At 42.0% G+C, this 24621-nt stretch overlaps 1 long non-coding RNA gene across 22 annotated transcripts in view; it reads left to right on the forward strand.

The window, feature by feature from the left end:
• The window catches only part of LOC102991851 (uncharacterized), a 286698-nt gene that overhangs the window by 72685 nt on the left and 189392 nt on the right, over window positions 1-24621 (forward strand). For 18 of the 22 annotated variants that reach the window (XR_008617318.1, XR_008617324.1, XR_003679726.2 and 15 more), the window contains one exon: window positions 6731-7732. The exons of the other annotated variants lie outside the window; for them this stretch is intronic. This is a non-coding gene — a long non-coding RNA (uncharacterized lncRNA). The remainder of the gene's footprint in view (window positions 1-6730; window positions 7733-24621) is intronic. 22 annotated transcript variants of the gene reach the window in all.

The raw sequence follows: 24621 nt of genomic DNA on the forward strand, positions 1-24621 counted from the left end.
GCTGGGACAAAGTGAGAGAGTGACATGGACATATATACACTACCAAACGTAAAATAGATAGCTAGTGGGAAGCAGCCACATAGCGCAGGGAGATCAGCTGGGTGCTTTGTGACCACCTAGAGGGGTGGGATAGGGAGGGTGGGAGGGAGGGAGGGAGATGCAAGAGGGAGGAGATATGGGGATATACGTATATGTATAGCTGATTCACTTTGTTATAAAGCAGAAACTGACACACCATTGTAAAGCAATTATACTCTGATAAAGATGTTAAAATAAAAATTAAAAACAAAAACAGAAAGCAAAACATGGACTTGCACTAAATTCCATCTTAATGAATAAGGGGCTTCTTTTCATGCGCCAGTGAAGGAGGAAAGTCCTACTAGTTATATGACAGGCTTGTTTTCATTAGTGTCAGAGATAATCTGAAGAGAACCATAATATTAAATCTTTAGTGTTGCTAATTTTAAATAGGGCTATGCTGTGATCCTAGATCAGGTGTTCTGTAGAAGTGTTAAACCCAAGATGAAATCTAGCGATTGGCTGTTTTCTAACTGGAGACTGAGAGAAGCCACCTCCCCAGTCTGAGGGCCTGAGGGCTTCATGAACGTTTTCATCTTTTAGCCACAATAATTTGAATTTTCGTTTGGATACCTCAGTCGATTCCCTTCTGTCGCCAGCAACTTTGAGACTTTTACTGCAGAAATGTGACAGATTAGTAGGTGAACTTTGTTGTTATGGTTTTTTAATCTCCTCCCTGGGTACCTAGATCTGTGGAAGAAATTATAACAAATCCCTGGTCTAGAGTCAAGCCTCTGGACTCTTTTTTTTCCTATAGTGAAAGTGAAAATTCACTAATTCTTAGAGTCAAAATGTATCTAAGCTACTTAATTCTTAAGTCCATTTTGACAATGACCTTTTAGTGGTACTGATGATACAATTCTACCATTAATTTTAACTTCTTTCATTTAATTACATATTTGAAATGTCAGGCCGTAGTTCACGAACTTCCTTAAGTTATTTTTACACTGGGGTTATAAATAAGATAATATTTTGGCTTATTATTTTTAATATCTGTGACTTTTTTTTGTGAAATAAAAATTGATTTATCAATTGATTCATGTATTCATTCACTGAATGTCGCCTATTTGCCAGTCACTGTATTAGGTGCTGGAGATACAAAGATTGAGACCTAGTCTCTTACTTTAAAGGTGGTAACAAGTACACAAGGAGAGACGCATAAATAAATATTGTTATAAGAATAGCAAACACTTCTGTAGTGCTTACTATATGCCAGGCACTGTTCTAAGTGCTTTCTAGGCATTAACTTTAACTCATGAAATGATAAAAAAGCCCTATGATGTTCTTACTATTATTTTCTCTATTTTACATACAAACAAATTAGGGCCCGGAGAGGTTAAGCACTTGTCCAAGGTCATAAAGCTTGTTTTGGTTGACAGTCGAATGTAGTTAAGTGCAGAAACAGAGCTGCCTATGGAATGCTCTGGCAGAACAGGGGAGCATCCAGCTGGGGAAATGGGGAATGGAGATGTGGTATCAGTGACATCTTCCCAAAGGAGACAATCCCTGAACGAGTGGGGTGGAAGAGCTAAATTTCTCTTTGAAATATTTATTAACATAAATACTGCATCATAAATGAGTTCATAGGTCAAATCAGTGACAAATACTGGAAGATGAGGAGAGAGTAAAAATATACCAGATCCCTGCATCTTCAATTTAAATGACAAGGAAAAAGATTTCCAATTTTGAGGCAAACGCGTATTTTCAGTTGGTAATAAAGTACGGTAAAAACTTGGCATTTAAAAAATCTAATAGAAATGTTAACTTACTTATACTCTGTAAGCATGTGGGATAAATGTGTGATCCTTTTGAAGATTCTAAAATGAATGCCCAATCACTGAAGATTTTATCTTGGGAAACCTGTAGTAATTGAATAGTCTACTACTAGTATTTGTGTAAACGCAGGGGAAAGATTGGTTAACATCTTTCAGATTAAAAATTGGCAGAACAACTGATTAGGTAAGTTAGTTTCATCATTACAGAGATGAAAAACTATTCAGAAGGTGGGCTGGTGGCACCCATGCCTGGCCTGGCTGCGCTGGGTCTTTGCTTTTCCACCTTCCTCCTGTCCGTCCCCTACTTTTTTGACCATCAGCAGTGTGTTTAACCATCCTTTCGCCCCCCACCCCCCTATAAGTCTTATTTGCTGACTTCCTCATTACTCCCACTCATCACTGATGACTGCCTCATTGTTCTCCACCCTGCCCCAGCTTCACGGGATGACCCACCTCTTTCCCTGATGGCATGGGTTTTGGGGCTTGTCTTCACCAGTGATCTCCCCAACTCCCCTCAGTTCCCCACTTCCTAGACCTTGTCTACTCATGGCTCAGATCAGTAAGTCAGAAATTTCCTCCTTGGCCACATCCTCTTGTCCATCCACCTTGTCCCCCAGAGTTACACCCTCTGCCTCTCCTTTGATCTCACTGAGACCTCCCTAATTGGTGGACTCCTTTGCTCTGTACTTAGCCATTAGTTCCTCCCTGTCTTTATTTCCCTCCTTATCCACGTAGAATCCGTGGTGCAGGTTTTAAGTCACTCTCTTGCCAAAAGCTTACACCTCCTGACCTTTTTGTCCTTTTGCTTGCGTCCAGGCTGCTGAGCAGTGTTGGAGCGAATCATACGAGGAGGTAGATTGGTACCTGTTTGCATAATTTGAGGTGTTGCCCAACACTGCACAGCACTTGCATGATTCTGGTTAACTGTCCTTCTCGTTCTTCATGGTGGCTGTTACTAAGCTAGTCCAATCCTCAAACTCCTCCCCACTTACTCTCGTCAGCTGAGAGTAAGCCGAGTTCCTGCAGTGGAACTCTCTGTCCCACCTGCCACTGAGCCTTCTCTGGTCCTGATGACCTCCTGGTTTTTCATCCACCTTTTATACTGTCTCAGTCGTCTTTGTAGGTTTCATTTCCATCAAACTGACTTCTGTTATAAGACAAGTACAGACATCTGTATTCTCTCCTAAGTACAGTAAAACATTTTTGTGCTTCTGTCCTTTGCCTTCTGCTGGAACTTATTGGAGGGTGGCAGGCCCCTGGCTTTCTTGTGCTGTGTGTGTGTGAGCACTCACGTGGGCCACAGACCTTCATTCTGTGACCTTAGCCAGATGCAGTGCCAAGCCTTACACAGGAACCACCTCCCTCGCCTGCTGGATGGTTCTGTGCTCTGCAGAGGTAGTCCCCTAGGGTTTATTCTGCATACATGCAGTAGAAAATTTGATTGGCATCTTTCAGATTAGAAATGGGCAGGAATTTTGTAGATAGATCAGTTTTATTATCACAGTGTTCTAAAAGCGTGTCTTCAGCATGGCTCACCTTTGCAGATTATCGAGGTGCAGTGAGGTGAGAGATTTGGCCCCCACTTCTGCCAAGTCAACCTCAGCTCTGTTCTCGTCTACGCCTCCGTGTGCTGATTCTCTGATCCGCTGTTGGAGGATTGCTGCCCACTCTCCTGCTGCTCCTTGTCAATGCTGCTGCTCCTTGTCAATGCTGCTGCTCCCCCGTGCTGCTGCTCCCCCGTGCTGCTGCTCCTTGTCAATGCTGCTGCTCCCCCATGCTGCTGCTCCTTGTCAATGCTGCTGCTCCCCCGTGCTGCTGCTGCTCCCCTGTGCTGCTGCTCCTTGTCAATGCTGCTGCTCCCCCGTGCTGCTGCTGCTCCCCTGTGCTGCTGCTCCTCGGCTCCCCACTTCTCTCATTTTCTCCCCCTTCTCTTCTTTTGTCTCATCTCTTTGGTTGGCTTTTGCAGAAAAACGGGAACATTTAGTAGACATTATTCACTGATTTATTAATTATTTCATTCCAGAGCTGGGCATTCAGGGATGCAAAGATTATGAGCATGACATAGTACTGCCCTTGTGGTGATCATAGGGAGAAACATCTAAATGTGACATTCCAGTATATTATAATAAAGACTATTAAAGTCTGTGCTGAGCGTTATGTTTATGTAATTTCATACAGTCTTTAAAGAAATCCTGTTTTTTTTCATACCACCTTTATTCAGTTTATGGTGCATTTGTTACCACTGTGATTCTCATGCATAACGTATTCTCACCAAAATATTTTATTTGCCCCTCTGTTACTGTCTAAGGCCAACTTCAGACTTATGCCTTGACATACTTCACCACAAGCCTGATAGCTTCAGTGCCTTATGTCTTAAAGAGAAAAGAGATAGGTTGTCTGTCGCAGAGGGTATATCAGAACCCCTTTTAGATGACTGAAGATGATAGTTCAGTCCAGTTTTATGTGTCACGGGCAGCTGGGAGCTAGCCCCTCTGCATCCTACTGAGGAGCCTGAGCTGCTTCTGTCCTGTGCACGGATTTGCCCTGGCCCTCACTTCTTTGCGGAGGGCTCCTGTGTCCCCATGTCATAGTTCCTACCCGCTCCCCCAGCTCAACTCCTTTTGTTTTTTATTATTTTACTCTAGAGAAGCAACTCACTGATTATTCTGAGAGACTGTTCTGTGAGAACTAGTTATTAATTTGTTCAGTAGACGTTTATTGAGCATTACTATCAGCCAGGTACCACTCTTGAGTGCTGGGGACAGATAAGGGCACAAAATAACACCTCTGCCCACTTGGAGCTCTTGTTCTGGTGTGGGAGCCTCCCAGGAAGCCAATAAACATGCGTTGCGAAGCCAGATGGTGGTTGATCCTGGGAAGAAAGTAAAGCCGAGTAAAGAGGTGGGAGAAATGGGATGGGGGGGTGTGCTGCTGTATTCACTACATCCCAGACCTCTCTGAGGAGCTGACAGTTAACCACGGACCTGAGTGTCTTGGTTTATTTTTCACACTTCTGGAGGCTGGAAGTCTGAGATCAGGGGACCAACACGGGCAGGTACTTGGTGAGGACTCTTCCTTGTTTCACACAGCTGCCTTCTTGCTGTATCCTCACAGGGCAGAGAGAAAGATCATTTCTCTTGTGTCTCTTCCCATAAGGGCCCTAATCCCAATCATGGGGGCTCTGCCCTCATGACCTAACCACCTCCCAGGGGCACCACCTCCAAATACCATCACAGTGGGGATTAGGGCTTCAACATATGAATTCTGGGGGACACAAGCATTCAGTCCACAGCACTGAGTGAAGTGAGGAAGAGCATTCCAGGCACAGGGAATTGCAAGTTCGTAGGCCCTGGCATGAGACTGGGCTTGGCTTGTCAGAGGGACAGCTCTGTCAGAGCAGAACAGGCAGGAAAGGAAAGAGCATTTGGAAACGAAGTTGGACAGAGATCGAGGTCCAGTCCACGTAAGGCTAATAGCTGTGGTGGGCAGTTTAGATTTGATTCCCAGGCATGAGGAGTCTTTCTGAACAGGGGAAAGACGTGTTAGGACTTAGAATTTTAAAAGGTCACTTTGGATGCTGTGGGGTTGAGGGTCAAAAGTAGAAGGCTGGGGTGGTTTAGGGGAGAGCTGGTGTGCCTGAGATGGGCTGGTAGCTCAGTTTGGATTGGGGAAGAGGTTCTTGGATTGGGCACATTGAAGGTAGAGCTGGTACATTTTGCTGATAGATCATTTGTGGGGTATGAATGAAAGAAGAGCCAAGGAGAACCCTGAGATTTTTATACTGAGCAACTAGGTGGAGAAAGGTGCCATTTACTGAGATGGGGAAAGTAAGGATTGATAGTGAAAGATGTTGGTGTGAAAAAGGATCTCATAGTCAAATATGTTTTGGAAAAATGGTTCTAGAGCATGATCAGGAGAGCTGGAGCAGTTATGACAGAATACAGGGAAGAGACTAAAGAAAACCGTTTTCTCTATTTCCCTATTTTTTCCTCCTAACTATCCATATTCCCACCAACAGTTACTGAACGTTGGTGTGGTACCTAGAAAAAAAAAAACAGTTAATTCAGTCCAACCATTTGTCAGTTTATTCAAACAACTGATTTGACATTTTAATTAACCACAGCCATAATGATTGCACTGATTGTTCAGATAGAGTCAACCACTGTGTTTGGTTGAAGCCAGAGCAATCAAGAGCGCAGTCAAAGTTTCCTGAGGAATTTTCTGACCACTACAGAACAGGAAGATGGCATTTGCCCTCAATGTTAGATTCTGGTAGAATGCTGAGGGGGCGGTCCTTAGGGAATACGGGTAGAAAACAGCAGCACAAGATGAAAAAATACCAACAGGGAATAACCTGAGAGCAACAGATAGATCAGTGGCTGAGTTAGGATACAGAGTGTTGGAGAGGATGCATTTAGACTCTCCAGCGAGGTGCGTTTCCTCATGGGCCTTCCCAGGGTTTAGGGCACATTCTGCAGTGTCAGTGAGCATGGGTAAAGGACAAAGCTTTGTTGGGGGAAGGGAGAGCTCACAAGGCTTGGTTGAGAACGGAAAGGAAGGGGGTCCACCGCTGCCCATCGTCCCACAGAGACGTGTGTGGGGCCAGTGCGCCCTCAGTGTAGTGTAGGTCTGTGCTTGAGTGATGGGATGGTGCCCCCTTCCTATGTTTTTAAAAATAGATTTTGGTTATTTTTTTGTTTGTTTTTCTAGGTGAAGTTCATAACATAAGGTTAGCCATTTCAAAGTGAAAAGTGGCATTTAATACATTAACATTGTGCAACTACCACCTCTGTCTAGTTCCAGAACATCTTCATCACCTCAAAAGAAACCTCTGTGTATCCATTAAGCAGTCACTCCTTATTTCCCCCTCTTCCTAGCGCTGGCAAACATCTTCACATCTTCACCTTTTTTATGGGGCACAAGAAAGCACCTTTAATGGTGGGTGAATACACAGGCTGCTTCGGACCAGGGAGCCTGGATTTGGGACACCTGCTGTTTACAGGCATTGTTTGGGAACACCAGCTGCCTCCCCCCCTTGACCCCGTACCTGGAGACCTTGGGACCTGTGGGAAGCTGCAGAAGTTCCCCAAAACTCAGAGAGGAGAAGGCACTGGGCCTGTGGGAAGCTGAGTTTGACTCTGTCCTCTCCCCTGCAAAAAGGTACCTTCCCAGCAAATGATGTGGGAAAAACGAGTGTGTTGAGGTGACCCAGAGGGTTTAAGGCAGTTCTGCTCATTCTGGCACAACTAGGAACAAGCACGGTTAAAGGTAACATGTGAAGTGTCCTTTCCAGCTTAGCCTGTCGTGCATCTGGCACCACCATTCAGTTGTTGAGGGCATCAAGAAATTACATAAAGAGATGAGAACATTGACTCATTAATGTGTTCTTTCAAACAGGAATTTGTAAGATCTTAAGGTCTTGAGACTGGCCACACTCTTCTCAGTTGAAAATGCCATTGTCTCAGCTGTTCAAGAACCAGATGTTGGAAACCTAATAGTACAGATTCTAGGGCACCTGCTGAGCTAAGTGAATGGAGTAGAGAGATGCACAAAGTAGAAGGAATTTTTCATTCTTCCCTGTGTCCTTCTGTTATGGACTGTATGTTTGTGTCCCCCAGATTCATATATTGAAGGCCTAATAACCTCCAGTGTTCGGTATTCAAAGGCGGGGCCTTGGGGAGATAACAGGTTTAGAGAGTGGTGTCCCCATGAGGGATTAGCTTGCTTGTAAGAAGAGGACGACCAGAGCTTGCTCCCCCCACCCTCACTCCCCCGTGAGGACACAGTGAAAAGGGGGCCGTCCCGGAGCCAGGAAGAGAGCGCTCACCAGAGCCCGACCATCTGGCACCCTCACATTGGACCTAACAGCCTCCAGAACTGTAAGAGAAAATTTTCTGTTGTTTAAGCCACCCAGTCGGTGGAATTTGTTACGGAGGCCCGAGCTAATGAGACACCTTCCCTTCGTATTTATTTATTTGATGAGCTATACCTGCCAGTTGTACAAAACTAGATAATTAAATCCAAACACTACAGTGGTGTATAAAATTTAAGTAAAACTTTATCTTCTTCCCTCCAATCATAAGACCTTTTGAAGTAGCCTTTGAACAGTTTGAGGTTTATTCTTCTAGACCCATGCCATCTAACAAAGTTGCCATTTGCCACCTGTTGGCAATTTAAATTTCTCTTTTTAAAGACTTTTTTGATGTGGGCCATTTTTAAAGTCTTCATTGAATTTGTTAAAATATTGCTTCTGTTTTATGTTCTGGTTTTTTGGCCGCGAGGCATGTGGGATCATGTGGGATCTTAGCTCCCTGACCAGGCATTGAACCCACACCCCCTGCGTTGGAAGGCAAAGTCTTAACCACTAGACCACCAGGGAAGTGACTGTGGCTATTTACATTTAAATTAATTAAAATTAAATATAAGTAAACGTCCAGTTCCTCAGTCATACTGGCTATCTTTCAAGCGCTCAGTAGCTGTGTATGAATAGTTGCTACCATGTTGGACAGGGTAGGTAGAGAGCATTTCCATCATCACAGAATGTGCTGTTGAACAGCACCGTTTTAGATAAGTTCTATTCATACACAAACGTATATATATAAATATATATATGCATATATATATATGTGCAGTTGGCATAATATTTTACATATGCTTCGGCAATTTGTTTTTTCCACCTAACGGAGAAACTGTTAATTTAGTGTGATGCACGCGTAACATCATGCCAGGAAAATTATAAAACAGAGTGCATCATCAAACATAGAGTTTTAGTAAATTAAAACTCTTTCAATTTCAGATCTTAAAGGTAGTTGCAGCATTGCTTTAAGGCTTGTTCCAACTTTAAGTAAAGAAATTATTTTTTGAAATAGTCCACTCAGCCTTGGGTATGTAAAGAAAGAAGATTCAGGAGATGTAGCTTGAGCTTAATCTACCATGCTTACCATACATATTCATACACACACGTTTCCTACTGTCCCTGTTTTATAACAGGGATTGTAATCTTTTTCTGTTTATCCACTATTCGGTAGACCAGGACTGTCCAAAATGGTAGCCACTAGGCACATGTGGTTATTTAAAATAAATTAAACTAAAAATTCAGTTCCTCAGTTGTACTAGGCACGTTTCAAGTATCCATTTAGCCACATGTGGCTGGTGGATATGGGTGTTAGGCAGCGTGGATATAGAGTATTGCTAGTTTGTAGAACGTTCATGTGGACAGTGTTGCACTAGAAGCTTTCTTCAGATACCTTTCTCCTTAAATTCAGTGAGTTTCCACAGGTGATGGATGAGGGACTCTGCCCAGCGGGACATGCAGAATTTCTGGGGGTGGGTGGAGAGCTTACACTTTCATGCCCTTCCCATTCAAGATTTTAATTCTTCCCCTGAAGACGCATGTTCTTCCAGCTATTTATTTGTTGAGAATTAGTGTTCCATAGAAGTTAATTGTGGGAAAGAAAATTGGTACCAAGAGCTTTTCAAGGTTAGACTATTACTTTGTGATAATTGGTGGTGCACACACACTGTTAAACAGCACCTGTATATACAGTAAACGTCACTGTTCAGTTTAGAATAGAAAGTAAATTACAGTGAGTGCTGGCAAAAAAATGCTTTTTAAAATGAGAAAAGAATAGAATATTGGAAATGCAAAACAGAATGTGTTTATGTTGACATTTATGTTAGAAGATACATAATTTGGACAAATTCACAGGAAACAGTAAGAATAGTTCCCTTTGGGAAGGGAAATAGTGTAAGGGAAACAGAGATAGAACAGAGTGACTTTTTCACTGTATATTCTTTTCTTAATGTACTTTGTAACTATGTGCTTGTTAGTAAAAAAAAAAAAATCAATAAAGTAATTAAGGAAAAAATAAAGCACATCCTTAAAATGTGCAGGATGGAGAACAGATTGTTTAGGAGGTGTAAGGGTCACTTAAGATAGAATTAAATAGTTGAATAAGAGCAGAGGGCTGGCCAGAGCTTTCACAGCACACCAGGACAAAGGGTTGGTGCGCCATTTCTTACAGGCTGGTTATTTTACAGCAATTAAAGCTATTTTAAACTGTTTCTTATTACATTTAATTTAATACATTTTAGAAGGGAAAATATTCCTAATACTGAATTTTTTTTTCTTTCCATGCAAGTTTTCTTGACACCTGTAGAACACAGCTTAGGATTTAAACTCTTGGAAATTATTATCCCAGAAAGATCTGGTCTGGGGCACTCTGCTTCAGCTCCAGTTTTTCAAGAAGATGAATACTGGTGTTAACTGGGTTTAATTGGAATGGTGAATGGGGTACAGTTTATTCAGCACATGCCGCCCACATATGTCACATGTGCACTGAGTAGGGATTTAATAGTCGATACTGCTCCTTCTCCTTTTCATCCTTTGCTTACAACTACTATCAGTGGCCAGGAGGTGACGAGGCCCAGCAGCGTGGGGGGCATGGGCAGTGGGGATGGAGCTGCTTCCTTCCACCATCAAGTCTCTGTATTTCAGCCTTTAGGAGACTATGACATCAAAAATGGAGTGCCCACCATACACAAAAATAAACTCAAAATGGATTAAAGACCTAAATGTAAGGCCAGACACTATCAGACTCTTAGAGGAAAACGTAGGCAGAACACTCTCAAAATATACAAGGAGCTCATGCAGCTCCATATCAAAAAAACAAACAACCCAATCCAAAAATGGGCAGAAGACCTAAATAGACATTTCTCCAAAGAAGATATACTGATTGCCAACAAACACATGAAAGAATGCTCAACATCATTAATCATTAGAGAAATGCAAATCAAAACTACAGTGAGGGGGCTCCCCTGGTGGCGCAGTGGTTGAGAGTCCGCCTGCCGATGCAGGGGACGGGCGCGGGTTCGTGCCCCAGTCTGGGAAGATCCCACATGCTGCGGAGCGGCTGGGCCCGTGAGCCATGGCCGCTGGGCCTGCGCATCCAGAGCCTGTACTCCACAGCGGGAGGGACCGCAACGGTGAGAGGCCCGCGTACCGCAAAAAATAAATAAATAAATAAATAAAACTACAGTGAGGTATCATCTCACACCGGTCAGAAATCCAAAAATGGGCAGAAGACCTAAATAGACATTTCTCCAAAGAAGATATACTGATTGCCAACAAACACATGAAAGAATGCTCAACATCATTAATCATTAGAGAAATGCAAATCAAAACTACAGTGAGGGGGCTCCCCTGGTGGCGCAGTGGTTGAGAGTCCGCCTGCCGATGCAGGGGACGGGCGCGGGTTCGTGCCCCAGTCTGGGAAGATCCCACATGCTGCGGAGCGGCTGGGCCCGTGAGCCATGGCCGCTGGGCCTGCGCATCCAGAGCCTGTACTCCACAGCGGGAGGGACCGCAACGGTGAGAGGCCTGCGTACCGCAAAAAATAAATAAATAAATAAATAAATAAAACTACAGTGAGGTATCATCTCACACCGGTCAGAATGGCCATCATCAAAACATCTACAAACAATAAATGGTGGAGAGGGTGTGCAGAAAAGGGAACCCTCTTGCACTGTTGGTGGGAATGTAAATTGATATAGCCACTGTGGAGAATAGTATGGAGGTTCCTTCAAAAACTAAAAATAGAACTACCATATGACACAGCAATCCCACTACTGGGCATATACCCTGAGAAAACCATAATTCAAAATGAGTCATGTACCAGAATGTTCATTGCAGCTCTATTTACAATAGTCATGGAAGCAACCTAAGTGTCCATCAACAGATGAGTGAATAAAGAAGGTGTGGCACAAATATATACAATGGAATATTACTCAGCCATAAAAAGAAACGAAATTGAGTTATTTGTAGTGAGGTGGATGGATCTAGAGACTGTCATACAGAGTGAAGTAAGTCAGAAACAGAAAAACAAATACCGTATGCTAACACATATATATTGGATCAAAAAAATAATGGTCACGAAGAACCTAGGGGCAGGACGGGAATAAAGGCGCAGACCTACTAGAGAATGGACTTGAGGACACGGGGAGGGGGAAGGGTAAGCTGGGAAGAGGTGAGAGAGTGGCATGGACATGTATACACTACCAAATGTAAAACAGATAGCTAGTGGGAAGCAGCCGCGTAGCACAGGCAGATCAGCTCCGTGCTTTGTGACCACCTAGAGCGGTGGGATAAGGAGGGTGGGAGGGAGGGAGACGCAAGAGGGAAGAGATATGGGGATATACGTATATGTATAGCTGATTCACCTTGTTATAAAGCAGAAACTAACACACCATTGTAAAGCAATTATACTCCAATAAAGATGTTAAAAAAACCCAGAATCCTATCATTCAGCAAAATTGATCTTTTTCTATTAAAGCAAGTTGCTAGGATCTGTGCTTTTTCGAGAAAGAAAACTAAGGGGAAAATAACTAGTTAGGGGAAAATTATGTCCTAAACTGCATATGTTACAAAGGAAATCTTTGTTGTGGACTTTTAAGGCACAGCTTCCCAAAGGCAAGGGTAATTTTCAAAATAGTTAACAATCAGTACGGCATGGGAATCCAGACATTCAGAATGGATGCCAGTCTTAACTGGTGTGGCTGTACCCATGTGTACAGGCTGGATGTAACTCTTGCCGAAAGGTGAAGCCATTTGAGATGGGAGATGAGCTGTTCCTGGGTTTTGGGGCAGAGCCTGCTGGCTGTCCCCCAGTATCCACGACCCCCCTCTTTATAGAATCACTGGAGCCTACTTCACAACTGGAGTGTTTGGCAGCTTTATGGCCATGAGATTAAATTCTGGTTAATTGGATGTGTGTTACTATGTGATCCTTTCCAGAACCTTCTTTAAGGGACAATATGTGCCCCTCTTGCCCTCTCTTTATTTATATCTTTCCCAGTCTGCTGTCTAGAATTTAGATGCCACCATCTTGGACCATAAAGTTGGGTCACACATGATAGAACAACAAAACAGATGGAGTGCCCCACTTGCCTTCCTGGACGTTTTCCTGAGAGAGAGAGAAACCTCTCTTGTTTAAGCCGCTGATACTTTGAGCTTCCTGTCATTCTCAGCCAAACCTAATTCTAAGTAATGTAGCAGGTCCGTAACCTGCTAGGAAGATTCAGTTTTATCTTACTTAAAACTCCTAATTAAAAACAAAAAACCAAAAACTCCTAATTATCCTGTGAGCTAGGTATTCTTGTTCTCATTTAATGGGTTAGGAGTCTTAAAACTTAAGTAACTTGCCCAGATACACCCAGCTAGAGCCAGCATTGAATCCATGTCTGATCTTCCTGACATCAAACCACCAAAAGCTTAATCCTTGCTTTAGTAATTCATACGAAACATAGAGAAGGGCATGTGGTGTACGGTTTTGTAACATTCACGCTTTGGCACAGACCCAGTTTTGTGGATTTTTTAAATAGACTTTCGGTTTTTCAGAGAAATTCATTTGTGGCTTTTTGAATGTGACAAACATGTCAACAGTTTTTCAGTCAATAATACTTATTTTTTTAAAAGCTTCTCTTTTTTTAAATTCAAAGAAACCCGTGTTGTTCCTCTAATTACCAGTATTTGCTTAATAGTAATTTGCTAATTGGGACATTTCTGTGAAAAGAGGATAGTTCAAAAAGAGATTTGTAGTTCGTTTTCTTTAGTTATGTCTGTGTGGAAGAAAATTGGGGATTTTTTAGAATTCTTCTTACTCTGCAGCAACTCTAGACCATTCCCCCATATTTTTTATGTGATAATGTAGAAATTAGGATGACGGTGGAATGAAGGTTACAGGTTATCTGGATGATCACATGGAGGCAGCCTCTGCAGCCGGCATTTTCTGCAGTGTAGATACAGAACAGAGACCTGGGATGGCTGCATGCCGAGCTGCTCCGGGCTGGGCTGGAGTGGGCAGGTTGGCAGCTGATGCCTGGAGGGCAGGTGGGGCCCAGCGGGTCTGGGGAGGCTGGTGAACTGGGTCCAGTGCAAACAACCACTTGGCAGCAGAACCTGCAGTAGAGACAGGAATCTTGACCTTCTGCCCAGGCTCCTGTTGGTTCCCTGGGTGCCGCTCCAAGTTCATTCACTCATCGCAGGGCAGACCTTTAATTGGTTCAGAACAGCAGTCTCTGAGTGTATTCCTGGGAATACTGGATCTGCAGGATTTGCTGTATAGAAGAGGATTCTGTGGCAAATAAGTTTGGGAAAATGCTGTGTTCTGATAGCTCTCCTGGAGACTCACAGTGCACATGCAGCATATCAAAGTGTAAGACGTTGAGAAATCTATTTAACTTTACAGAGTTTCTGAAACTTACTTGAAAATAGAAATTGTATCTTAAAATTTTATGTCCTGTGGAACCTACTTCGTGATTCTTTTAATAAGCAGTTAATAACAGTTTTGGAAGTTGCTGTTTGAGTGGGCTGAGTCCCTGAGAAAATTCAAGATTTGAATCTAACAACATGGGACTTTTCTTGGTGTCCTGTCTGCTCTTATCTGCCAGGCCATATTCCTTAAAGTTCAGTGCATCTCTGCTTGTGTATATTTCACAGAAGCAAAACTTTAATGCTTGAAAGGCCCTTTGAGGTCATCTAATTTGGCCTCTTCATTTGCTAGTTGAAGAAAGTAGGATTTAGAAAGATTAAGTCACTTGCCAAAGGCTAAACAGCTAATAAATCAGTGAGGATGCTGAGGCCAAGATCTCTTAATGCACCATTAGTCAGCTCCTAGTGGAAATTCCTTGAGGTATGTAGTTCCTTACTTTCAAGACTTTTTTAGTGATATCTTTGGATTAGGATGGGGGAAGACCAAAAGAGTGGATGTTTGCTTTCCTGTCAAGGCTTGGGAGAGGTGAAGTGAGCAAAAGAGGGGGCAAGCGCATGGAGGCAGAGATGGAGCTCAGTAAAAGAAGTCCTGCAGAGGAAAGCAAGAGCCCGGCTCAGGAGTGTTCTGAAAAATTATCCTATTTGTGTGGCTGAGAATGACTTAAAATAAGCTCTCTTTTCGAGTTACTTCCACGTGGCTCCTAAGCAATACACAGATGAACGACTCAACAGACAGTATTGCTGCTATTGTCATATTTTATAGGGTGGCAGCTGCCTTGAGCCCATCAGGAAATGCTCATCAGCTGCCAGAGGTAACGCTCGTCTGTTTTTCATGGAGTTAAGGATTTGGAAAGAATGACTTTTGGAAATTTTTTTTCTAACAAGGCCTAGGGTATTGACTTCATTAGGGTCCAAGTTATTTTGCTTTGATTTAGATTTTCTTTCTTTCATGGTGAAGTTAGTAGACCCTGAAATTGAATCCTTTATTGCTGTGCGAGGTTCCTTTTCTGTTTTATTTATTAAGTATCAGAATGTCACCTGTCATTAATTTTTGTGGAGTTCATCTTGAGTATTTTTCTTATGTTTTATGAAATGCTATCTCTAGTCATACAGTGAAACAACACTATCTTATCTGTTATAACCAAAGCTTTCTGTTTACATGTCCCCTTTTGAAGGTGCTACATTCAGAATAAAAGCTGCACATCTGACCTCCAACTGTAAGGATATTAAGTTTTCTTCCTGACAGCCCAGGCAAAGAAAAAGAATCCTAAGACTGTAGCACTGCTGTGTTCCTGTTAAATAAGTCAGGAAAATTCCTATAATGCCAAACTCTGGGACACAATTTCTAAAGTCTCTAGTCCCTGTTGCAGCCTCTCCTCTCTGTAAAGAGCTGAAAGAGAAGATTTGCCTCAGTAAAAAGAGGCAGTAGCAATCAATATTTATTGAAACTCTGAGAATAAGTTTAAATTGAACCAAACATGCAGAAGATAACAGAATAAGTCTTATTTCTAAAAGTATTAGTTTTCTTCCCATGGCTATAGATCTGATGGCTTTTAACAAGTAATAATGAACATTTATGATTATATATGTATAAATGAATTTATCTTAAAGCAGTTTTGGGAACCAAGATTTCCCATATACCCCATACATCCCCTCTCCCCAGGCACAGGTCCCCCCATTATCATCCCCCACCAGAGCAGTACTTTTGTTACAGTTGATGACCTACAAGGGCAGATCTTAATCACCTGAAGTCTTGACGCTGTACATTCTTTGGGTTCGGACCAATGCATAATGACGGGTAGCCCTCATTATGGGATCACAGAGTATTTTAACCCCCCTAAAAATTCTCTGTGCTCCACCTGTTATCCCTCTGCCCCTGCAGCTCTCGCAACCACTGATCTTTTAACTGAATCCATAGTTTTATGTTGTATAGTTGGGATCATACGGTGTGTAGCCAGTAACTGTATTTCGAGTCAGACAATTTTTCTCTTATTTATGCTTCAAGGATAATACATGAGGGCCCAGCATTTTAGAGGCTTTTTTGAAGCAGAAAACTTGTCTGATTTTTTTTTTTTTTTTTTTGGTCAAGTGATTCTTGTGAGGATTTTACAATTTGGAGGAAAAAGTTATTCTTTTACACATGAGTATTAATTTTACCTCTGTTGAACAGGAGCCTGGGCCTGATGAACACACAGAGCTGCTTTTGCCTCTCCTTTTTCACAGGCTGGCCCCTCTACCTGGTGTGCTCTCTCTCTCACTCCTGGAGTGCCTAGTCACCTCTCCTAGACATCTTTGAAAACCTTGTTCCAACAATACCTGCTTGGGAAACCTTATTCGACCCTTTTCCGTCCAGACAGGACTTCGCTAGTGTCTTTGTTCACAGTTCAATTACCACACGTTTTGACTCTAATGTAATTATTGACTTACATGTCTGTCTCCCTTTTCTAGACACTGAGTTTTCTGGAGACAGGGCCTGGGTCATCTTCATGTCTGGAACCTAGTAGGTCTTCAATAATTATTTCTGGAACTGAACTTCTCCACGTAATAAAATTGTGTTTTAGAATTTCTTTTTATTTTATCAAAGTGATTTTATCTTTTTGAATTAGGATGAACTCACTCACTATCCAAATTGAAAAAATTCATGATAGTATTCTTCTGAATTAGTTTTATGAGTCCAGTGGACTCTTTGGTCATCACAAAAACACCACTGATATTTTATCTTAATATTATATCAATATCTCTAGATTGTGTGTTGCTAATTCTGTGATAAACCGAGACTCTGAAGTATATTTATTTGTTGCGAGAAGATTTAAGAAGAAACTAAGACAAGACCCTTCTGTGCTTTGTAACTATGTCTCCTCAAGTCCTCGTGGTATGAGGTATTTTCTTAGATTGAGTTCCCCCGAGAGACATGGATGCCTGTGCCTGTAGTTTATTTGCAAGGTGAGGGAAACACCAGAAGCACCAATAGCGTGTTACCAAGCCAGTCACCACTGTGGGCAGCTGGAGCCCAGCTTTGCTGGGCCTCTGGGAGGCAGACTGAGGAACCTGCCTCACTGGATCCCACCTGAGGGTGGGGTCATCTGAGGGTGTAGAAGCTGGATCATTCACACATCCGCTCTGGTCAGCCCCTGTTTGAGGGCAGGAGCAGGGTGTTGCCATTCATTTCTAGTGCTCTTCCTGCCCTGCGGGCCCCCTGTCCATGCATGTGGCACAGCCCTCTGGTGGAGAGGTGCAGTGATGGGCCGGCAGGGGCAGGCGTAGCAGGGAGCCCAGAGGAGAAGCCCCTCTGGGGAGTGTGGATGGGGGCAAGTGGTGCCTGGTGCAGACAGAGCCGTGTGGCTGCTTATTTGACAGTTCAGTCCTTTGCATCATGAAATATCCAGATGGAGAGAGAAAGATAATTAAGCACAGTATTTTCTCCTGTTTGAACTAGGATAATTCTTCCTATGGAAGGGAGATTTATGAAAAATCCTTTTGATTGAGTAGGCCTTACAACCCCTGCTTGAACTTTGGTACCTAACTGCTTCTTCTGTCTTTGGATTGCTCTAATTATTATATATAAAGCTCTTCTTTGGCCCGTGTTCCTGGTTTTGGAGCAAGGCACAAAGCCCCACTACATATGCTTGGTCTGTACATTCTCATTGAATCTTTAGAAAAAGCCTGGCAGGTGGGTATCACTTACCTCCCTTTTTACAGGTAAGGCAACTGAGAATTAGCAACTGGAGATCCTCAGTGTTTTAAGAAACGAAATGATTTGCCAGGGTCATGATGTAACAAGTAATGCTGACTGTCTACAGTGGCCCTTCAGCAGGGGGAAGGGGAGCAGGATGACACTTGATAGAACAAGTTCCAGGATCCTCAGTGCTACACAGAAAATCTACTCTGCATCTCCCTTAATCCAACATATACCTTGAAATCGGGTGGGAGGTAGGGACAGGAAGATTGCCTTCTTATCATATGCATACCTGCTCCCTTCCTCCTCTTCTCTGAAAATGTCACCGACTTCAGACTGGAGTTTCCTATGGCTGGTTAATTGTAATCTGTTGATTGAGGCCTCTTGGTATAGAGCACTCATTGTGTCTATGTAGGGAAAGCAAATGATATTCAAACTCTGCACATACACATGTTGGGTCTCTGTGCATTGCACAGAGACTTAATAAATATTTGCTGACTTCTGAAGTAGCAAGCAGTGGTCTTTGAAACTGGGAAATAGGGGGTAACTGTAGGAGTGCCTTTCACACACCATGCACTGACTGTGTGGCGAAAGGGTCCTGAGGCTGGATTGGATGGAGACAGCATAGCTGGAGTAGTACCTAGTGATCGATGATCAAAAAGGGGAGGTAAAGTCATACAGTAAAAGCCAGGCCGAGTGTTAAGTATGAAGGACAAAACTATAAATGGGACAGGGGAGGTAAAGTCAGAGAACAACAGGAATTGGAATTAAGAGTAGATTCCAATGCAAGAAGCCATTCTGGGCCAGAGACGTAGACCAAGGTGTTATAGTAAGGTTAAATCTGGGCAAACCCCATATCTAGCCTTCCCACTTACAGGAATATACCCTAGAGAAACTTTGGAACATGTGTATAAAGAGACAAGTGCAGGAAGACACCACTATTTAACTTTTGTGGATGCAGAAATAAGTGGTAAAAATATGAAGACATCCATGGATTGATAAACACTAAATTTAGAATAGTAGTTGGAGCTGAGCACATTTTTTCCTTCTAGTACGTGATTTAATAGTCCTCAATCATCTTTAGAGGTGACACTGTCTAAGATCCTATTCTCAGTAATAGATATGGGTTTTGGGTTTTGAGTGTGTGCTTGTTTTATTGGCTAATAGGGCTGATAGAAATGGCAGGTGGGGCTGGAAGGACTAATCTCCCTTTGTCGACCGAGGTGACTGAGAGGCAGGGATGGAAATCCAGGTTGCTGGTGATGGGACTGGGAATAAGAAGCAGGATTTTCTGACTGCTTGCTCGGTACTCCCTGCACCACACTGTGTGTCCTCCCGTAATGAAGGATCTTTTCTGTAGATTTATGTCACTGGTACCATGTCCTTAACCCTTTTTGGTATCCTCCATTAGAGCACTTCAGAGGACTCTGGTGCTTTAAGGTATCATTATTAAACCATGGCAGTTGCATAGATCATCAAACCTTAGTGCGTTTTTCTTCTGTTAAAATATATTAGGGTCAACCCACATTTATTTTTTTCCCTCCGAGGTGTTTTATAAGTCGGCCTCAACATTATGTGGGTCATTTGTTCTGAAAAATCGTTGTAGGATAAATTCTTAAAAGTTGTCCAGTGGTTAAGACTCACCTTCCAATGCAGGGGGTGCGGGTTCAGTCCCTGGTTGGGGAGCTAAGATCCCACATGCCCCGAGGCCAAAAAACCAAAACATAAAACAGAAACAATATTGTAACAAATTCAATAAAGACTTTAAAATATGGTCCACATCAAAAAAATTTCTAAAAAAAATTGTCAATAATTAAATAATTTCAATAGGAAAAATGTTAGTGATCCTAAGCCCTCAAGCTGACATCCATTTTTACTAACACAGCACTACATTCAGTTAGAAACTGACATAACTGCTTCAAGGAGTAGCATAGTTACCATAACATGAGGTAAACAGACATTATGTTCCCTGTAATATGGCTCTTTGTCCACCTTTTTTGAGCTTTTGTAGCCTCTGTACACAGAGTTTAAGACCAGAATCAAAAACAAAAAATACCATGATTCGGTAACAAAATATCTGTTTAAAAAGTAAATGTATTTATTTATTTTTGGCTGCATTGGGTCTTTGTTGCTGTGCACTAGTTAAGGTGAGCGGGGGCTACTCTTCGTTGAGGTGCGAGGGCTTCTCATTGTGGTGGCTTCTCTTGTTGTGGAGCACAGACTCTAGGCGTGCCGGCTTCAGTAGTTGTGGCATGCGGGCTCAGTAGTTGTGGCTCGCAGGCTCAGTAGTTGTGGCTCACGGCTCTAGAGCATAGGGTCAGTAGTTGTGGCACACGGGCTTAGTTGCTCCGCGGCATGTGGCGTCTTCCCAGACCAGGGCTCAAACCCGTGTCCCCTGCATTGGCAGGCGGTCTCCTAAGCACTGAGCCACCAGGGAAGTCCCCAGAATATCTCTTAAATTCTGTTTAATGCAAAACAATCAAATAGTATATAGACAAATCATTGGAAACCATATATTTTTGAAGGTTAAATGCCTAAAGTTATCAGTGTAGTGAACTAACAAACCCCAAGTATTGTGAAATGAGAACTTACAGACAACATGCTCCAGCTCTAAAACCACAGTGATGTCCACTGGGTACTTCAGTCCTTTGGTGTGTAGCTGGCCTTCAGATGCTCCAGATACAAATACATAGTAGTACTTCTTAAATGCTAAGAAATGCCGCATACCGAAAATAGGGGTATTGAAAGAAACTGCCTGTCAAGCTGAGATGTCTTATTTCAGCTGGGAGTATGGGTGTATTTGAAATGGAAACAGGTAAAGGGTGTGTGTGTGTGTGTGTGTGTGTGTGTGTGTGTGGTGGCCAGGTTAATTGAAAAAAGAAAAGAAAACCAGTTTGTTACAATTTCTTAAAGGTGTACATGCAAGTAAACCCCTCTTTCCCTTTCTCCTTTCTCCTCAGCTCTGAGACTTATCATTTAGTTTTAATTTTATTCACAGCCACTGAGCTTTTACTCCTTATAATTTGTTACACCTTTTTGTAGCATAGAATGAGTAATTGATATATTGCTTAGCTAGCTTGTAATCAGTGGTGAATAATGTTCAACATCCTATTTGTAGAGAATGATCATCCTTTAGTATTCCGTAGTCTTCTGCTGTTACAGGTGTGCTTAAAATTTAGATGACTGCTTCTAACCAAAGAAATCATCCCTTAGCTGACTCTGCCTGGAAAAGCTGGAATATATCATCGGGATATTTCTAGTTCATTCAGTGTTAATACTCCTCTGATGCCTAAAATAGTTTTGGATGTAATTCTGTCTGCACCTGAGGAATGGTGGTATTTATAATTTGATTTAGTAGTAACAGTAAATTTTTAGGACATGAACGTTACAAAAGTAAAAAAAAATTATTCCACCTATTTTCATAGTAACATTTTCTGTTTCATGAGGATGACTGGAAAACTCACTTGACATTTTTTCAAACGCACTAGTCAGGAAGCAGTGCTCTCAAATTTCTTTCCCTTTTTTTCTCCCTTTTGTCAGCAGATGGCGTCTTACTGTTTCCTATCTCTTTTCCGCTTTCTTTTCCTTTTTATTCCTTTCCTTCCTCCCCGCCCCCCTTGGCAAACATTTGTCACAAGAATGGATGCTGTTATTTTAAAAAGTCTGACTGTGACATGTTGTCTTTTCAAAAGGACAAGAAGGAAATGAAACAGGTTTTCATTGCTTAAGGCATAATACAACTGGTTAATTTTCTCTGCCAACATATCCTTTAGAAGCAGATGTTGCATTTAAGTTTGGCTTTGTAATTCTGTTATGTTGCTTTGCATGTAGATGACTCCTCTTTTCGGTAGATGGGCACCTTTTGTTAATTTTTACCTTTTTTTAAATACTACGCTATTTTCCAAAGAAAAATTCTTTGATGTGTACAGATAAATAGATTAAAATACATTTGTGCTTAGTTTTGGGAGTAAAACTGATAACAGTGATTTGGGCTAGTCATTGTGAATATGAAGTACTGATAAAGAGTTATGATCAGGTAGAAAACATATACAACTTAGTGAAAGATTGTTAATGACTGGAATAGGATTTAATTAATATATATTATAAAACCAGACTGCATGTGGGACAGTGTGTCTGAATTAATTAAATATTCTAAGGAATACTACAAACCCCACACCCCGTGTCCCTTTTCATGTCCTTTCTCCATCACTAAATAGTTATTAAATGTTTCCAGAATGAATATTACATAAAAAACAAGTATATGACATTGTCTTTGCTGTCAAGGATACAGTCTAACTGAATGTAATTTGTTAGTCCATTTTCCTGCTTTAGGAAGAATATTAGAGTGAGCTCATTTAATCTTTGACATACTATTACCTCTCATCTCTGCTTGTCTAAATCCAAGTTTCAGGTCTGCCATATTCTTCATGATTATCTTAATTCTACTCCCACCCCTCTCCACTTACCTGCTCCACCTCCAAAAAAAGTGGTCTCATACTCCTCTGAACATCTTTAGTGTTTATGTAAAACCTTTTCTTGGCCTTGTTACTTACTACTTTGTAGTATATTTATTTACAGTTGCTGAACTTAAAGCATCTTGATTCTCAGTAGTTCTCAGCACAATACCCTGCATAGAAATGCTTTTCATTCAGTGATTTACTGAATGCTTGTTGGATATTAACTTTATAAGTGCATGGGCTTTTAGAATCAGTCAGACCTGGGTTTGAAACTCAGCTCTGTGATTTTGGCCAAGCCTTAACCTCTCTGAATTTCAGTTTTCTCATCTGCCAGCTGGGGCTGATAAGGACTACTTGATAGAGATGTTGTTAAGATAAAAACCAATGGTGTAGATAAAACACAGTGCCTGGGACATAGTAGCTGCTCAGTAAATACTGGTGTGTGTCCATGTGTCCTCCCAGGACATACACACATATATACATACACGCATGGTGTATGTGCAAGATGCTGGGCACTAGAAGAAAGTCAGAACCATACAGGTCCTATGCCCATGTTGCTTAAAGAGGAAATAAAGCCATGCAGGTAGAAAACGATGGTGCTATTGGGACATTAGAGACAGAGTGCCATGGGAGTTCACTCCTTTCTCCCTGAGAAGAATGGATATGGTTTATGGAAAGTTTTGATACAAAAGGTGGCAATTGTGCAGAAAGTAAAAGAATGGGTAGGGCTTGAATGGGTGGAGCTGGAGTCTAGAGCGGTAGATAAATATTTTAAAAGGTGTGTCTTTTCAAAAACTATTGTTGTGCAGTAGAACTTTCTGGTCAAAGACTGAGATTGGAGATGGATATCCCTACTGATCTGCAAATAGTTTTCTTAGAAACTTGCCAAGTGCCTATGTGTGTTCTCAGATGGCCTGTTCTTTTTGGTTCAAGTGTGGTAGTTGCTACCAGGAATGTTGGAAATGATAAAATAGCTTGGCAGCAACTTCACTAGTACTCTAGGTTTGGTATTTTATAGTGCTACATTGGGCATATTACCCATGGATGTGGAGAAGGAGAAATTAACTTGGTGACTGTCCCTAAAGAGGTGCGTGGTTCACCCCTGTCCTTTTCCTCAACCCCTGCTTAGCTCTGCTGCTCCAAGGAGAACCTGCAGGAGCTGGAGGGGGTGCTGCACTGCCACTGGGGGTGCAAGAGAGGATGTTAAACCCATCTACTCTAGAGCTATACAGTAGATGAGAAGTTTCTGTGTAGAAATATGTTTAGCAGAAATTGCAATTGAGAACAGGCACTTCTTTGGAATTGGCAGGTGGCTGATGTATCTTATATAAGGTAATGAGGTTCCACTGACCTGTGGCCAGGAAGGGGCTGGTCTCTCCTGGCCAGTCACCTTTCTTTCCCCCACCTTCAAATGCTCTCCATTTCTTTTACTGTTTAAATAGGAAATCAAGGTGCTAGAATCCCCCAGTTTTGGAGAAATCATCCCCAACGGTTAACTCCCTTTTTCAAGACCACAAGCCCACAACCTTCATACCCATAGCACTGGGGAATATTCTGGCACTTAATTCCTTTTGTCCCCACTTTAAGAACGCAAAGGTTTTCCAGGGTAGTCTACCCCATACCTGGAGAATTCTCTTTTGTTCTAAAACTCCAGCCAAAAAAAATGTGTTTACAACTGCTAACATTTATTGTGTACTTACTTGGAGTCAGATGCTTTTCCAGAAGACCATTAAGTATCTTCATTTTAATATACCTAACAACCCTGGAAGATATAATTCCCATTTTACTATCTAAGTAAGTTGTGGCTTTCGGGGTTTGACCAGGATGCCTGCAGCTAGTGAGTAGAAGAATCTGAATGTGAACTTAGATCTTTGATTACTAAACTGTGGAAGGTGGGTGCTGAGTTCTCACTTTGCCAATGACTGTTTCATCTTGGGTATGTTTCTTAAATGTATTTCCTTATCTTAAGAAAAATCAGTGTAGTAGAGTAGTTACATTCCAAAGTATCCTTCTGTGTAAAAAAAAATCTGTGATCTTACTGACTGCTGTTTTACTTCCAATTTTTTCCAGCAAGAACAATTTTGAAATTGTAAAGTGTACAGAACTGCAGCAGTGTCTTGCGAAGTGTAGCTCAGTGTGGAGGAGATAGCCAGTGATGACTGTTATAAATTAGTGGTTCTCAAACTCTCTAGTTTGCTGAAGGAGCTTGCAAATATCTCAAAAGACCTCAGTGTTTACTAAATGTTGACAAATCATACAGAATTTAAAAGAGGTTGAAGACAGGAGAAAAACCACCTTTTTCCAAATTTTAAATAAAGCAAGAGGTTCTAGAAGCCAAATGCATGCTCTGGCTATTGATCACCAACG

This window comes from Physeter macrocephalus, chromosome 5, assembly GCF_002837175.3.
Source record: "Physeter macrocephalus isolate SW-GA chromosome 5, ASM283717v5, whole genome shotgun sequence".
Classification (NCBI taxonomy): domain Eukaryota; kingdom Metazoa; phylum Chordata; class Mammalia; order Artiodactyla; family Physeteridae; genus Physeter; species Physeter macrocephalus.